Below are 16764 nucleotides of genomic sequence, written 5' to 3' on the forward strand. Positions count from 1 at the left end.
TAACAGTACTGTATATTTGAATACCATTTATGTCACAAATGTATCAGTACTAAATACCTATATGTCCCTATGCCATAAATGTCATGTATGTTGTGTATGTCATAAATGTCTATATGAATTGAAAATGGGGGACCCTGATGGAAACAAGACAAACGTCTTTCTCAGGTCTGCATCCCCTTAACAATTGTATGTATTGAGCCGTACTGTATTGTACCCATTCTGCAATCTGTTAAATAAAGTTTTCATTCATTCATTCATTCATTCACAGACAGACAGACAGACAGGCAGGCAGACAATGAGAAGGGCTGTTTTTTATTCATAGTATTCGATCACAGACATTTTGGTCGCAAAGAGCAGGTGATTACAATTAACCAGCAGGTGATTACAATTAAAGAGCAGGTGATTACAATTAAACAGCAGGTGATTATAATATAATTACATAGGTATGAAGTTAGTAGGTATATAGAAAGTAAGTATGGAGAGCAGATTAAAGTATACACGGATGCATCAAAAACAATCAGTGGCAAGGTGGGGGTTGCATTTATAAGCACAGAAGTAGATATCATGGAAAAGGAGAGGGTGAGTGATAAATTGTCGGTATACACGGGTGAGTTAATGGCTATTTTGTTAGCTATTAATTGGGTGGAAACAATTAAACCAAGCAAGGTATTAATAGCGTCAGATTCAAGTAGCGCATTAGTAAGTATAAAGAACATAGAGTCAGAATCAAGGCAGGACATTATTTTAGAAATAGCGCAGGCGATGTTTAGGGTAAGGAGGGTAGGCGCAGATGTGTGTTTCATATGGGTGCCAGCACATATAGGGGTGGAGGGGAATGAACTGGCGGATACATTTGCTAAGGAAGCAGCTAGTAGAGTAGAAGTAAGTAGGGAAGTGAGGTACAGCAAGGCAGAAGTTAAGAGTGTAGTTAAGTATGAAATGAAAAAGAAGTGGCAGGAGGAGTGGGATAGAGGAAGTAAAGGTAGGCAGTTTTATAATATCCAGAGGGCAGTAGGGAAGATGAGAAGTGGGGGTAGGAGTACAAGGGAAGAAGTGATTGTATCAAGAATGAGATTAGGGCACACAGGGCTAAATAGTACACTTAGGTTAATGGGCAAGCATGAGACGGGTAGGTGTGAGTATTGCGGTAGGCAGGAAACAGTGGAGCATGTGTTAGTGGAGTGTAGTAAGTATAGGGAAGAGAGACAGATCCTAAAAGAAAGGTTAGAGAGAGACCACATCAAGCTGGAGGTAAGAGAAGTGTTGCGACTGAGTTCAGGGAATGTGGGGTATAGGGCAATTTTTAATTTTCTAAATAGTACAGGTTTGAGTGGTAGGATATAGAGTAGTGTAGAATAGGGATTGGCATGTGCATAATCCATCTAGCTCTAAAATCAATTTCAGTAGGTGGCGGTAATGCACCAACACGTTAGTGCCAACCGCCAATAAACATTAGAAGAAGAAGAAGAAGAAGAATATAATTACATGACAAACGTGGCCAATGAGCTGTGTCCGTGCACCATATGGTATGAGAACAAAATGTCACGAGAATACCATGAATAGCATGTTACAAATAACAGGAGTTATTATTGAAGACAGACACGTAATCAGGTTGCTGAGTCATATTCTAACTACCATTAATACAGGCCAGGCTCACTGTCTGTGGTTGTAGAGACCCCTCTAGTGGTAGGATATGGAATTACCACTGCTGGTCCCATGCACAACTTACAATACATCCGACCTACTCAATACAACCAGTCCTGATGTGATATTAAACATGTTATATTTATACAGTAGATGTGATATTAAACATGTTATCTGTATAGAGACAGTCTTGATGTGATATTAAACATGTTATATTCATACAGTAGATGTGATATTAAATGTTATATTTATACAGTAGATGTGATATTAAGTGTTATATTTATACAGTAGATATGATATTAAACATGTTATATTTATACAGTAGATGTGATATTAAACATGTTATCTGTATAGAGACAGTCTTGATGTGATATTAAACATGTTATATTTATAGAGTAGATGTGATATTAAACATGTTATATTTATAGAGTAGATGTGATATTAAACATGTTATATTTATACAGTAGATGTGATATTAAATGTTATATTTATACAGTAGATGTGCTATTAAACATGTTATATTTATAGATGTGATATTAAACATGTTATATTTATAGATGTGATATTAAATGGGTTGTCTGTATAGATATTATATTAAATATGTATAGAGCCAGTCTGGATGTTTGATCACATTTATCAACAATAACAGACGACTATATTGTTGGTGTCATTAATAAATATATATATATATATATAAAAATACTGGCTGCTAGTTTGTCTTTGGTTCAAATTAGAGCTGCGCAGATCTGATACTAGCCACAGACACTATTCGATATCGGAAAAAATATATATAATTATAAAAGTTATAATCAGATGCAATCCATTTTGAATGTTTGAATGCTGCTGGCCGTTCAAAAAGTCTGCTAAAGGTTGTCCTGTATTAGATTAGATGATGGGTTATTATGTGCAGGTGACCAGGTGTACAGTATATGAGGGGTTATATGCAGGTATATTCAGACAGTATGTGAAAAGGTTTTAGTAGATCAAAGCAGCAGCAGTATACCTCATGTAATGTTGCTGGACGCCTTCCTTTAGGGGAGGAGAGGACTTGTTGTTACACAGTTTGAGCATGTTTTAGATGGCATCTCAACATTCCGGCCACTAGATGACGCACTAGCGTACCAGCATGTCATTTATCCAATCAGGTGCATTCTAAGTGGGGACATAGGCGAGTCAATCTATGAAAAAAAAGCACTTAACCCAAAAGAAATTGATACAAAAGGTTTTTCGATGGATTCCGATAGTATTGGGCGTGCTAAATAACATACTAAAAGTCGACCAAAATCGACCCCCCCGAAAGCCGCCATTTCCAAGATGGCGTCCCAGATGGCGGTGGAGATATTAAAATGGCTATATCTCAAATTGAGAATATGGTGCAAAGGATTTCTCAACTGATTCTGGTACCTCTGGGCATGTTCACTAACATACTAAAAATCTAGGAAAATACACCTTCCAGAAAGGCTTAATTTTCAAGATGGCGTACAAAATGGCGGCAGACCAAGCTTAAAATGGCTATATATCTCAATAGAAAAAAATATATAACTATGATTTTTCACTTGATTCTGGTACCTCTAGACATGCTTGTGAACATACTAAAAATCTAGGAAAATACACCTTCCGGAAAGGCATCATTTTCAAGATGGCGTCCAAACTGGCGCCCAGGAGCTTAAAATGACTATACAAATACAAATAGCTTACTAAAAAAGGTGTTTGCACTCTCCAGCTCTCAAGCTAGCATAGTTGAAGCCTTCTTTTTGCTAGTATTGGCCACGCAATCATATAGGCAGTCCGACCACGAGCTGTCCTTGCCCCTTTGCAAATTGGCCTAGCAGTGCAAATGCACCACTTAAACCGGTCTCGGTTCATTGTAGATATGCTGAATAAGATGGGATTCTGCTCTTCCTATTCTGAACTGCAGAGGTTTGAAATGAATGCTGCAAATTGTACTGCACCAAACATGCTTGGTAAGGATATTGATGTGTTGAACACGACCGTCTTATTTGCTGCAGACAATGTAGATCATAATATTCTAACAATTGATGGGAAAGGGACATTTCATGGGATGGGCATGATAGCTGCCTTGACACCAGGACAGAAGACAGACCAAAGGATTCCGAGGTTCAGAATTAATGAACTGAATCTTGTGCAGAGGTCAAAAGTTGTGATAATAGATTATCACTTTGCCAAACACTTTTGCAGAGACACCACATTTAAAGAACTTCCAAGACTCGCAGAATGTAACAAGATGGTTGATCTGCTTTGGGAGTTATCGTTCAATTTCAAACAGCCTGCACCTGGTTGGCAGGGGATGATGCACATTATTCATAAGGGAGATGAACATCCAGGGCAGTCTTCAGTGAGATACTTACCAATGATAGACATGTACTCCGGAGACAAAACATGCATTCTGTCAACACTGGAGTTCATTTGTGGTCTGGCATCCAAACACCACCTTGCCACAGTAGTTACATTTGACCAACCCCTATATTGGAAAGCAGCAGAGATAATCCTAGATTCACCACAGTGCAGTCACCTCAAGTCCTTTGTCCTGCTCCTAGGAGGATTTCACACATTTATGAATTTGCTAGGAGCAATTGGTACACTGATGGACGGTACAGGACTTAAGGACATTCTAGGGGTAGTCTATGGGGAGAACTGAGTAGCCCATATGATGACAGGCAAATCAGTTCAGAGAGCATTCCGTGGCCATCTTCTGGTTGACAAATGTCTTAACCGCATGATAATATCAGAAATGGTAGATAGATGATAGTCATGAATTTGCAGCAATGGTTGAACAGTCTGAAGCAATGTATACCTCAATAGTTAAGGGTGAAATGCCATTGGAAACAGTGTTCACATCAGAGACCCTCATTACAATAAATGAAGAGCTGGGAAAAAGGAAGATGGAACTGTGTGCTAGATCCAAAACTAGTCAGTTGTGGCTAAATTACCAACACATGTTAGAAGTTGCTAGGTCACTGATAACAGCAGATCGCACAGGTTCCTGGCTTTTGCACCTACGCGCTGTTTCTGAATGCATGCCGATATTCGCTGCGGCTGGGCATTACAATTACTTGAAATCGGCACACTTTTATGTCCAAGAGATGAGTCAGCTTCACATCAACCACCCAGATGTCTTCAGACAATTTGAAAAGGGTTTTCATGTTATCCGTCGCAGCAGCCAATCATGGGCAGGCCTCAGCTCAGATCTTGTAATCGAAACAACATTGATGAGGTCATTGAAGACTACAGGAGGGATGACACATGGAAGTGGAATGACCGACAATCAGAGATCCCTTTGGACAATGTCATAACATCAGAGTATAACACAGCAATGCAGGAGTTCTCAAAACCAGACATACACAACATCAGAACAGCACAAGTATTCAACAGAGGCAAGGATGAAAAGGGATGCTGCTGACCTGGAGAAGATCACTTCAAAACTTGCTATATGTTCACCTTTCTCTCCAGACTCTTCTTTAAGGAATGTTGTTACAGGTGTTGTCGCTGAGGATGGAGTGAACGTGCATGATTATGACTCTGTTGGACGCAACATCATGCACAAAATGATCGGACAGCCGGCATTCACATTTTCATTTAGTAGAAAGGATAAAGCCATAACCCTTGGACAAAAATCGTCTATCAAGGTTGCTCCTGATCGAATCATTGATTCTGCACTTCTTTTTCAACGTTTCCTTATTGTCTCCCAAACTGGAGAGCTGTCATTGGAGGAGGTTATGCGTTACGAACTCAGTCCTTTCCCTCCTGCCCTCTTTGAAGCCGGAAACGTCTTCCGCAAAGCTGATAAACCACAACTAGCGCACGCGATCTGTGATCATGCAAGTGATGCAATCCTAGATTCTGTACCAGAAACGGAGCATTATGTTCTTGATGGTGGTTCACTCCTTCACCGAATACAATGGAAGCACGGACAAAGCTATGGTAAAATTGCACAGTCATATGCAGACTTCACCATCCAACATTATGGCTCAGCTACAACCATTGTGTTTGATGGCTATGAGGATGGGCCATCCATTAAAGACAACACACATCAAAGAAGAGGAAACAATATTCATCCCATTGTCAACTTCACTGCTGAGACAGAGTTCTCAGGTAAGAAGGAGGAGTTCCAGTCAAGAGATCTGAATAAACAGAAACTGATCCACATGATAAGTGATGAACTGAAAGAACGGGATTGCACTGTGGTCAATTCACTTGGAGATGCTGATGTAGACATAGTAAGGGCCGCAGTGGGATAATCTCTTCTTCACACCACGACGCTGATTGGAGAAGATACTGATCTCCTCGTCTTACTTCTTTACTATGCACAGAGAGATAGCAAGGGCCTTTATTTCAGATCAGACAAGTCGAAAGCTGATGGCAGTTTTAAAGTGTACGCCATAAACCATTTGAAAGAAGTACTCGGACAGGATGTGTGTTCTCAGTTGCTGTTCATCCATGCTGTGACTGGCTGTGACACAACTTCCCGGATCTTCGGAGTTGGCAAAAAGACAGCATTCCAAAAACTTGTAAAAGGGGATCCTGTCCTTCAGGCTTGTGCCAATGCATTCACTGTACCAAACCAGACAACAGATGTGATCGATGACCTTGGGTGCCAAGCAATGGCTGTCTTTTTTGGTGGAAAGTGCACAGATTCGCTTGCAAAAATGAGATATAACATTTTCAGCAAGAAGGTTGTCTCAGCTTCATCAACGGTAACGCCTGAACGTCTACCACCAACTGAATCTGCTACCAAATTCCACTGTCGTAGAGCATACTAGTTCAAGTTCAAGTTTCTTTAATAGTTGTCATACAGAAGTACAGAATACTTTTATACAAAATGCTTCTTACTGTTACGCTCCAGAGACTGTGCAAGACAAGATAAGTATGAAATAAAATAACATGGTATAGCATGTAAATTAGAAGTAAAAAAAAATGAGGTCACAGTGTTCAGTATAGACATATGTACAATGTTCGATGCAGAATAGACGTAACTGAGTTACCATATAATATACAATACTGTGCAGTGTACTAATACAATACTATATAGTGCAAGGCAGAAATGGGATGAGGTGCAATTTAGGTACAATTTACAGTGGGTGTACGAGTTGTAGTGCAAATCCTTTATCAATAAATATAAAGTGTGTTTGTGTGGTTTAAGTGAGTGTGTGCGTGTGGGTGTGTGTGCTGTGTGCATTTGATGGTTGTTGCATAGTGTTTATTGTTCGTTTAGCAGCCTGATGGCCTGGGGATAGAAGCTTCTTCTGAGTCTTTCTGTGCTCGCCTTAAGACTCCGGTATCGCTTGCCTGACCGCAGCAGTTCAAAGAGGCAGTTGTTCGGGTGGCTCGAGTCCTTAATAATTCTCTTAGCCTTCCCCCTGCACCGCTTGTTGTAAATGTTCTGGAGGGTGGGAAGCCCCCCTCCAATTGTGCGTTCGGCTGAACGTGTCACTCTTTGTAGTCTGCTACGGTCTTGTGCAGTGCTATTCCCAAACCAGGAGGTGATGTTGCCAGTCAGGATGCTCTCTATTGTACATGAGTAGAAGTTCCTAAGGATCTTCTGACTGACTTGGAACTTCCTTAGGCGCCTGAGGAAGTAGAGGCGTTGTCGTGCCTTCTTCACAACACTGTCAATGTGTGTGGTCCATGTCAAGTCCTCGGATATGTGGGCTCCGAGGTACTTGAAACTGTTCACTCTCTCAACCGGTGCCCCGTCGATGCTAAGGGGGCTGTAGTCCTTGACCCCCGACCTCCTGAAGTCCACAATCATCTCTTTTGTTTTGCTGACGTTCAGGGAGAGGCAGTTCTCCTGACACCACTGTGACAGATTCTCTACCTCTTCCAGGTAGGCCATCTCGTCGTTGGCAGAGATCAGGCCCACCACTACTGTGTCATCAGCAAATTTGATGATTGTGTTGTTGTTCCGCTGTGCCACGCAGTCATGTGTGTACAGGGAGTAGAGGAGGGGGCTCAGAACACAGCCCTGGGGGGCCCCTATGTTGAGTGTGATGGATGAGGAGGTGCAGTTGCCTGCTCTTACCACCTGGGGTCTGCCCGTCAGGAAGTCCAGGACCCACTGGCAGAGGTCATAGTTCAAGCCCAGGTCCCTGAGCTTGGCTATGAGTTTGGAGGGGACTATGGTATTGAATGCTGAGCTGTAGTCGATGAACAGCATTCTCACATAGTTCCCCTGCCTCTTGTCCAGGTGTGATGCTGCTGTGTGCAGCACATGGGCTATGGCGTCCTCCGTGGACCTGTTGGGGCGATATGCAAATTGCAGGGGGTCCAGGTTGATGGGGAGGGAGGAACAGATGTAGCCCTTCACTAGCTTCTCAAAGCACTTCATGGCTATGGAGGTGAGGGCTACAGGGCGGTAGTCGTTGAGGCAAGCGGGCGTAGATTTTTTGGGTACAGGGATGATGGTGGACTTCTTCAGACAGGTGGGGATGACAGCCTGTTCCAAGGACAGGTTGAAGATGTCAGTGAATACCGGGGCCAGTTGGTCGGCACAGACTTTTAGGACGCGGCCGGGGATGCCGTACGGTCCTGCTGCCTTCCTGATATTCACTTTTTTAAAGATCCGTCTCACCTCATGCTCTGTTACCCTGAACACTGAGTCTCCATCAGCAGACCCCCCCCCATTGCCGTGGTTTGTAGGCTGGTGTTGTTATTCACAGCCTCAAACCTCGCATAGAAGGAATTGAGATCATTTGCTAAGGAGATGTCACTGTTCAGTTTGAGGGGGGTGCCTTTGTAATCTGTCATTGTTCTGAGGCCCTGCCACATGCCTCTAGTCAGCCTGTTCAGCACTTTCAGAGCCTCACGGACGGATTTATCTACCCAGGGCTTTTGATTTGGGTAGATTCTAATTGTGGTAGAGGGGATTGTTTCTTCTACCAGAGTACAGACAAAGTCAAGCACCGTTTCAGTGTATTCGTTAATATTGGCTGTGTTATCACGGAATACCCTCCAGTCTGTGCATTCAAGTGCAGCTTGGAGTGCCTCCCCTGACGTCACGGTCCAACGCTTAACCTCTCGCGAGACCACCGTCGTTCGCTTGAGACTTTGTCTATACTTTGGCAAAAGAAAAATGGCGGCGTGATCGGACTTACCGAATGGGCTAAGAGCCTGTGACTTGTACCCATTCTTAAATTGCGAGTATACATGGTCTAATATGTTCTCGCCTCTGGTGGGACAGGTCACATGCTGATAGAAATTCGGCAACACCTTTTTAAGACGCGCGCTGTTGAAATCGCCCAGAACAACAGCGTCAACGCTAGCTATCTGTTGTTTGTTTACCTCGTCGTGAAGTTTTGAAAGTGCGACCCCAGTGTTCGCGTGTGGTGGAATGTACACTCCGATGAGGATGATGGACGTTAACTCTCTTGGGAGGAAGAAGGGTCGACATTTTATCGTGATAAACTCCAGGTCTGGGGAGCAGTGGTTAGACAGTTCCTTTGCGTTGCCTAAATCGCACCACTCCTTGTTTATCATGAAGGCAATGCCGCCTCCTTTCTTCTTTAGTGACTCTTCTGCCGTCCGGTCCTTGCGGAGAACGAAGAAGTGGTCTGCCGGTTCTATTGCGTGATTCGGGACATCTGGACTCAGCCAAGTTTCTGTGAAACAGAGGACGTTACAATCCCGAATGTCCCTCTGGAATTGGATCCGTGCTCTGATGTCGTCCAGTTTATTTCCTATCGATTGCACATTGGCCAACAATATGCTGGGCAATGTGGTTCTGTGTCGTTTGGACCTCAGTCTGTTTCGGACCCCGGCTCTCTTTCCACGTCTTCGCGGCGGCTTCTCCTGGTCTTGGCCATAACAAAGGATCTCGGCGGGCCATTGCTGCTGTTCAGCGATCCGATCCAGAGAGCAATCCAATCGGTAAATTTTCCTTAATCCAATGTCAATGATTGACTGACGGTCATGATTGACTGACCAGGTCATGGTCTGGATGGGAACAGATGATGGTATACTATAGATGCTCTAGACTGGAGCTGGAACCTGCAGGACAATAGATTTGTCCCACTCATGTCAACAATGAATGCTGCTCCAGACAGTCTCTTGAAGGTCATTCATTGTAACTGTACCACTGCCTGCAAGACACTTCGCTGCTCATGCAGAAAATATGGACTACCTTGTACTACTGTCTGTGGACCATGTCAACTTCATGAATGTGACAATCCACATAACAAGTTTCTCCCAGAGGATCCTGAAGATGATGATGAATAGGCCTAAAGACCACAATAAGTGGGTCATTTATTTTGTGTTCAACACCAAAGCCAGCTTTCTAGGTTGAATATAATAACCAATTTTAATTTTAGCCAAAATAAGCTACAGGCAGCCATTTTGATGATGCAAATGATGCATTCCTAGCAGATATATTTAGCTAGATATTTTGCTCGTTATTAATGTATAGAGGTGCCAGAATCAGTTTATAAATCCTTTAGAAATGTTTTCCCATTTGAGATACAGGCATTCTAAGCTCCCAGTCGTCATTTTGGACACCATTTTGAAAATTAAGCCTCTTCGGAAGGTGTATTTCCCTAAAACTTTAGTATGTTCCTAAGTATGTCTAGGGGTACTTGGGGTACCAGAATCAAATGACAAAATCATTTATATAATTTTTATATTGACATATATATAGCCATTTTAAGCTTGGCCAGCCGCAATTTTGGACGCCATCTTGAAAATGAAGCCTTTCTGGAAGGTGTATTTTCCTAGATTTTTAGTATGTTAGTGAGCATGCCCAGAGGTACCAGAATCAGTTGAGAAATCCTTTGCACCATTTTCTTAATTTGAGATATAGCCATTTTAATCGCCCCGGCGCCATCTGGGACGCCATCTTGGAAATGACGGCTTTCGGAGGGGTCGATTTTGGTCGACTTTTAGTATGTTATTTAGCACGCCCAATACTACCAGAATCCATTGAAAAACCTTTTGTATCAATTTTTTTGGGGTTAAACCATATATTGACTCGCCTAACATGGGAAGTAGGGAGGGGATACATGCAGCAACATGTAAACATTAATTTTGGACCTGTCAACATTTCAAAAATGATAAATTCATGAATAAATTGTTTTTTGGGGGGGGGGGGACTTTTAGTTCACACCTTTATAAAAGCTCTGCGGATGTATTTATTTTTTAATGATTACTCTACATACAAATGTTATCGCCTTTGAGCAAAGGGGAAAAAAGGAGTATGGGATTAGTATTGGCAGATACTCATGGTTGGGAGTAGATCTTAAAGCAAATGTATTGCCCAGTGCTTTAATAAGACCATTTAAACCAAATCTGTTGTCAAGTGCTTTGATAAGACCATTTAAACCAAATCTGTTGTCAAGTGCTTTGATAAGACCATTTATTGCAGTGAAAAAGTGTGGAGATTCATTTTATACAACTACAGGTGGAAATATTTAACAAAAAAAAAAAACACAAATTCCTGAAGAGGGTTAAAAAACCATCAATAGTTGTAGACTGACAATACCTGAGGACAGAAGCAAATCCCACAACAAAAAAGCACAAATAAACACTGATTAAACCACAAAACTAAAAAGAAGTTGATACAGGTTTGATTTCCTCCTTAAAAACATCTCCTATGAAAATACATTTCTGATTGGACCAATCAGACGAAAACACATTTCTGACTGGTCCTGATTTGACCAATCAGATGAAATTAAGATGGCAAGGAAAGTATCTTTGGTGAGCAGAAATTACAGTAGACAGAGTCAAATTAGAGTAGAGTATAAATCAGACCAGAATAGAATCAGGTCAGAATCAGTGAGAGGGACAAAAATATTTCATCAACGAACAAATGCTGGAAGCTTTCGGTTTTTCTACAAGAGTAGAAAATAATAAAAACTATCATAGAACCCCAGTAAAGGGGTGCTCCAGTAGCACACCATGTACCGCGCTGCGTCGCGGAATACCGTGCTGCGTCACGGATCTGGTTGACTCAGAGTTCGATTCCCGGACTCGCCGTCATTTGCCGAATGTCTTCCCCTGCTCTCTCTCCCGTTTCACCCTACATCTGTCGGTCATGCTTGACCAGAAAAGCGATAAACGCTAAAAAATTAAGTTTAAAAAAAAAAAGAACCCCGGGGAGCTCCAGTAGCTCACCGCATATCTCGGCGCTATTTCTGCGTCGGGGAAAACAGTGCTCGTCACGGATCTGGGGGACACGAGTTCGATTCCCGGACCCGCCGTCATTTCTCAGAATGTCTTCCCCTGATCTACATCCCGTTTCAACCCGTTTCTGTCGGTCATACTTGACCAGAAAAGGGATAAACGCTAAAAAATAAAGTAAAAAAAAAAGGAACCCCAGTAAAAAACGAGTAAAGGCCACATGTCACCGAAGTCCTTCGACAACATCAAGACAATAAAGACAAGCTCCTTCTTGGGGCTGAATCCCAGCAGGGTAAAATCAGTAGAAATCAAGACAAGAATCACATTATCAGTAGAAATCAAGACTAGAATCACCATAGAACCAGTAGAAACCAGATTCGAATCACCTCCGATACAGTAGAGGGATCTTTTGTTTGGTAAACATTGATACAATATAAGAGATCCGTTTCTCTTAAACACAGCAGAAACAGAATAGAACAGAAACAATCTACTCTCCTGTCTCCCGTCTCCTCAACAGTCTGTCTGTGCAGTGTCTCAAGTAGAACCAAGCTAGTCAGGGAAGTAGAACTCTCTCAGAACTTTAGTCGATCTGTTTATAGACATAAGGGGACAGTACAGTCAGTAGAATCCCAATAGAATACCATTAAGAGTCAACAAGGGAAGTAGAACTTGCCTATTTCACATTGCAGTCACCAAATAAACACCACATTGCACCAGGGGGGGTGACACAAGGGAACATGCTAAACTTAGTGGTTCAATGATCCAGAAAATCAGCCAAAATGTGATCTATATTACCAAGGTATCTACATTATTAATATATGGTATTAATATGGTGTTAATATGGTGAAACAGGTCAAGTGAAACGGGTCCTTTCTTTGGTAAACAGACACGACACTCAGCCTCTTGATAGCAGAGACGGAGCTAAATCAATAGAGTCGAATAGAATCCCATTAATGAGGGAAGTAGAGATCTTTGGTCAACATGGACACGATGCAGGGAATCTGTTTCTTGGCGCGGTAACCCGGCCAGGTTGGAGGACGACTCGAAGTCCAGCGCCACCTTGTGGTTGACTCTGGTCATGATCTGCATCAGTTCCAGCTCCGGGGCGAAGCGCTTCAACATCTCACACAGAGCCTGCATGAACCAGGAGCCTTTGGACCTGTTCCTCCACGAGTAGTAACCTGGAGGACAGACAACACCGTTACGTCTCACACAGAGAGCCTTTCACACCGGCGGGCTCCGGGCCGGAGCCGGTTCCCAAACGTAATCTGGAACCGGCCGGCGCGTTCACACCGGGAATAATTGGTTCGGAACATGACAGAGGCTTTAGTTCGGCCCTCCTAAGAAAACACTGAGCACCGATTTGTCATGTTCCGAACCAATTATTCCCGGTGTGAACGCGCCGGCCGGTTCGAGATTACGTGAACGTACATGCATGAACCAGGAGCCACTGGACGTGGAAGAGACATGCAGAGGAGACATGAAGAAGAAGAAGAGACATTCTTGCCTTTTTGTATCAAGGAAAGAATAACTTGGAACTAGGGATGTCCGATATTATCGGCCGATATCGGCATTAAAATGTAATATCGGAAATGATCGGTATCGGTTTTCAAAAAAAGAATTATTCCCTTTTTTAACATTTATTTAAACTTTATTTACCCAGGCAAGCAAGTAAGAACAAATTCTTATTTTATTTATTGTCAAAAGTATGCATAATGTTGTGTAATTCCACAACAAGAGATATGTAATGTTAATGACCTGAAATTATAAAGTTTTTTGGGGGGGGGGGGGGGGGGGGGGGGGGGGGGGGGGGGGAACCCCGCATATATCGGTATCGGTTGATACCTTCAACCTACCCTGATCTCACCTGGTCGGGGACTGACCCTTAGATTAATCTGTCTAGTTTAGTTAGGATGTCTATTTGCTCCCATGTCTGCTTTTCTGCAGACATGGGAGAACCTTTTTAACCTCTGTCTCTGTCTCAACCGGTCCCATGGAACAGCTTCATACCGCCTTCTGTCTGGCCTGCAGTGCTGAACCTTCCGAGTGGTTTCTCCTGCCCCCCGGGCCATACGGCCCTGAGCTGTTGTATCTCATCCTGTATCCATACGCTTGCAGTAGTTCCATCTATTACTCAATTTCACAATTTTCTTATATACTATGATTCTATTGTCACCATGCATGCATATTAGGGGTGTAAAGGTACACGTATCCGTACCGAACCGCTTCAGTATGTACGTACCGTACGGCTGTGTAGTGTACTGAACGAATACAACGGTATGTTAACCACTAACGAGCGCCCACTGGGGCTGTTTTTTTCACAATCTAATATAATTTTATAAGTTTTTTTTTTTTTTTTAATTTTTTTTATTATTGCAAAACAAAACTTATTAAAAGTCAGTACTCAACACACAATGTATAATGAAACTTTCAGTAAGGGTGGTTAAAATATATGCAAGTACAGAAACAGGATAAAACAAAAATAGTCAATAATAACATTTTAACCGTATACCGTGTATATCCAGCGAAGTTACAATTATATAAATGTTAGTATATAATATACCCCGAATACCTATTTTCTAAAACCCTACACACATATGCTCCAGCTCAAATCCCCCCCTCCCCGGACCCCCTCTTGGATAGTACCTCTATTATCCCTCACTCCTAACCAGACATCACCATTATAGGCTAGCTTTTATTCTCTCCACCACTTCTAACCACATTAACATTTTGGATTCATTGAGCCCTAGAATTCTTGCTGTTGATATTTCTTGATATATCACATCAAGATATGTAAGAAACCACACTTTCCGGCACATTTTTTCCGGTTGAAACCAACGTGATGCAATCAGTTTTTTAGCTACTGTGATACCCGATAAAACCAATCTTTTTAGTTGTGGGTTCACTGCAAACTCAAAAACATCATTCAATAGCAATACCGCGGGGTGTACAGGTATATTCCAAAATATGAGTATTGATAATTGTTGGGACACATCTTCCCAGAATGCCTTAACTGGTGGGCAGTCCCAATACATGTGCATAATGTTCCTTCGTCCCCATTTGTACATTGGGAGCATTTGGAGTTTTGTATAAGCCCCATTTTGCACAGCCTTATAGGAGTCAAGTATGTCCTGTGAATATAGTTCAGATTGATTTGTTGATGATCCGGGTTCCTTGATGTAAGTCGGACATTTGCCCAGGCTCCTTGCCAATCAAAGTCATTTTCCAGGTCTGGTATATCCCTCCTCCAGACATTGTCTAGTTGAAGGGTTTCGTACGAGGACGTTAGTAATTGTGAATAAAAACCTGATACAAAACCTCCCAATGTATTTCTGTCATAGAAAAATTTGTGGTATCTGTGGTGTTCAATTGGTATGTGTAATGGAACACCGTGAGATCTCATACAAAGTTTTAACTGTATGTAAAAAAGCCATGTGGACTCGGTGAGGTTAAACTTTATGCATATTTCGACATAACTACAGAGGCCCTTGTTATTAAAAATATCCCCTAATGAGTGTATGCCTCTTTCTTCCCATACAGGGAATCTTATAGGTCGTTTTCCCATTAAGAGAGCATTGTTATTGAATATGGGAGTGTGATTATGCCATACTTGATTGTTAGGAAATTTCCTTTGAGTTTCCCGCCATGTCCTGATTGCATGGGTTATTATTGGGCCAAATTCTCGCTCACAATGCTTGATTGAAAGTTTAGTGTATGCTATGTCTTTCAATCTCTGTGGGGCTACTATGTTTTCTTCTAATTCTCTCCAAGATACCAAAGCCTCGGGGTCAAACCATATCTTCTTCAATGGTCTTAATGTGAAGGCATTAAAATATTGTAAAAAATCTGGGACTGCCATGCCACCGTCTGCTTTACTTCTCTGTGCGGTGGATCTTTTTATGCGAGGCGGTTTGTTATTCCAAATAAATTTGTATGTGGAGGTTTGTAATCTTTTCCAGTAGCCCTCTGGAGGAGGTAACGGAAGCATTGAGCTGAAGAAATTGATTCTTGGTAATACATCCATCTTAACTATTGATACCCTTGCCTGTACTGAGTTTTTAAGTTTTGCCCACCTGTCCAGGTCGTCCTTGATTTTGTTCTGTATTTTTGTGTAATTGTGCTTCACCGTTTGTCTTATGGTGGGGAATATTTCCACTCCCAAGCATCTGAAATGTTTTACCATCGGTATCGCACCTGGGAGGGTTATACCTTTTTTTGCAGGGGTGTTAAGTGGAAGGAAAGCCGACTTCGGCCAATTTATCTTAAATCCCGATAGATCACCAAAGTTCTCAATCAACTTGAGCAGATGAGGCAATGTGGTGTTGGGGTTTTGCATGAACAATATTACGTCGTCCGCATATAAACTAATTTTTTGTTGTGTGCCCTTGATTACGATTGGTTCTATGGATTGGGATTGTCTTATATATTGTGCTAAAGGCTCTAATGATAAATTGAATAGTCCGGGACTAAGAGGGCAACCCTGTCTGGCAGAGCGTGATACCGGAAAGATTTTGGAGATGATTGTGCCTGTTGTAATCATGGCCGATGGGTCCTTGTATAGTACTTTAATCATATCAATGAAACCTTTTCCTAACCCCATCCTTTCCAATACTGCCCATAGAAACGACCATTCCAACCTGTCAAATGCTTTCATAGCATCCAGGGATAGTATCGCCTTAGGTGTGATGTCCTCTTTGTCTGTATCTAGTACGTGCAGTATTCGCCTTATGTTATCATTGATCAGGCGACCTTTTATGAAGCCTGTTTGGTCCGTATGAACTAAAGACGTCATATGCTTTTGCAATCTGATGGCTAATATCTTAGAGTACAGTTTGACATCGGTTCCGAGGAGGCTTAAAGGACGGTAACTACCGCATTCAGTGGGGTCTTTGTCTTTTTTGTGAAGAACTGAAATGAGTGCGGTATTTTGGTGTTCGATGAAGCTTCCCTCTTTGACTGAGTATAAGATCATATTTAGTAATAAGGGTCCAAATA

General features: G+C 42.1%; 1 pseudogene across 1 annotated transcript in view; it reads right to left on the minus strand.

Moving 5' to 3' along the window:
• Positions 1 to 10989: 10989 nt before the first annotated feature.
• Positions 10990 to 16764, minus strand: part of LOC311242563 (caspase-3-like) — a 42351-nt pseudogene continuing 36576 nt past the window's right edge. Inside the window, exon 7 of the transcript XR_014620996.1 lies at positions 10990 to 12950. The product of XR_014620996.1 is annotated as a caspase-3-like (transcript). The remainder of the gene's footprint in view (positions 12951 to 16764) is intronic.

Source organism: Notolepis coatsorum, assembly GCF_963971535.1.
Source record: "Notolepis coatsorum genome assembly, chromosome: 16".
Lineage (NCBI taxonomy): Eukaryota > Metazoa > Chordata > Actinopteri > Aulopiformes > Paralepididae > Notolepis > Notolepis coatsorum.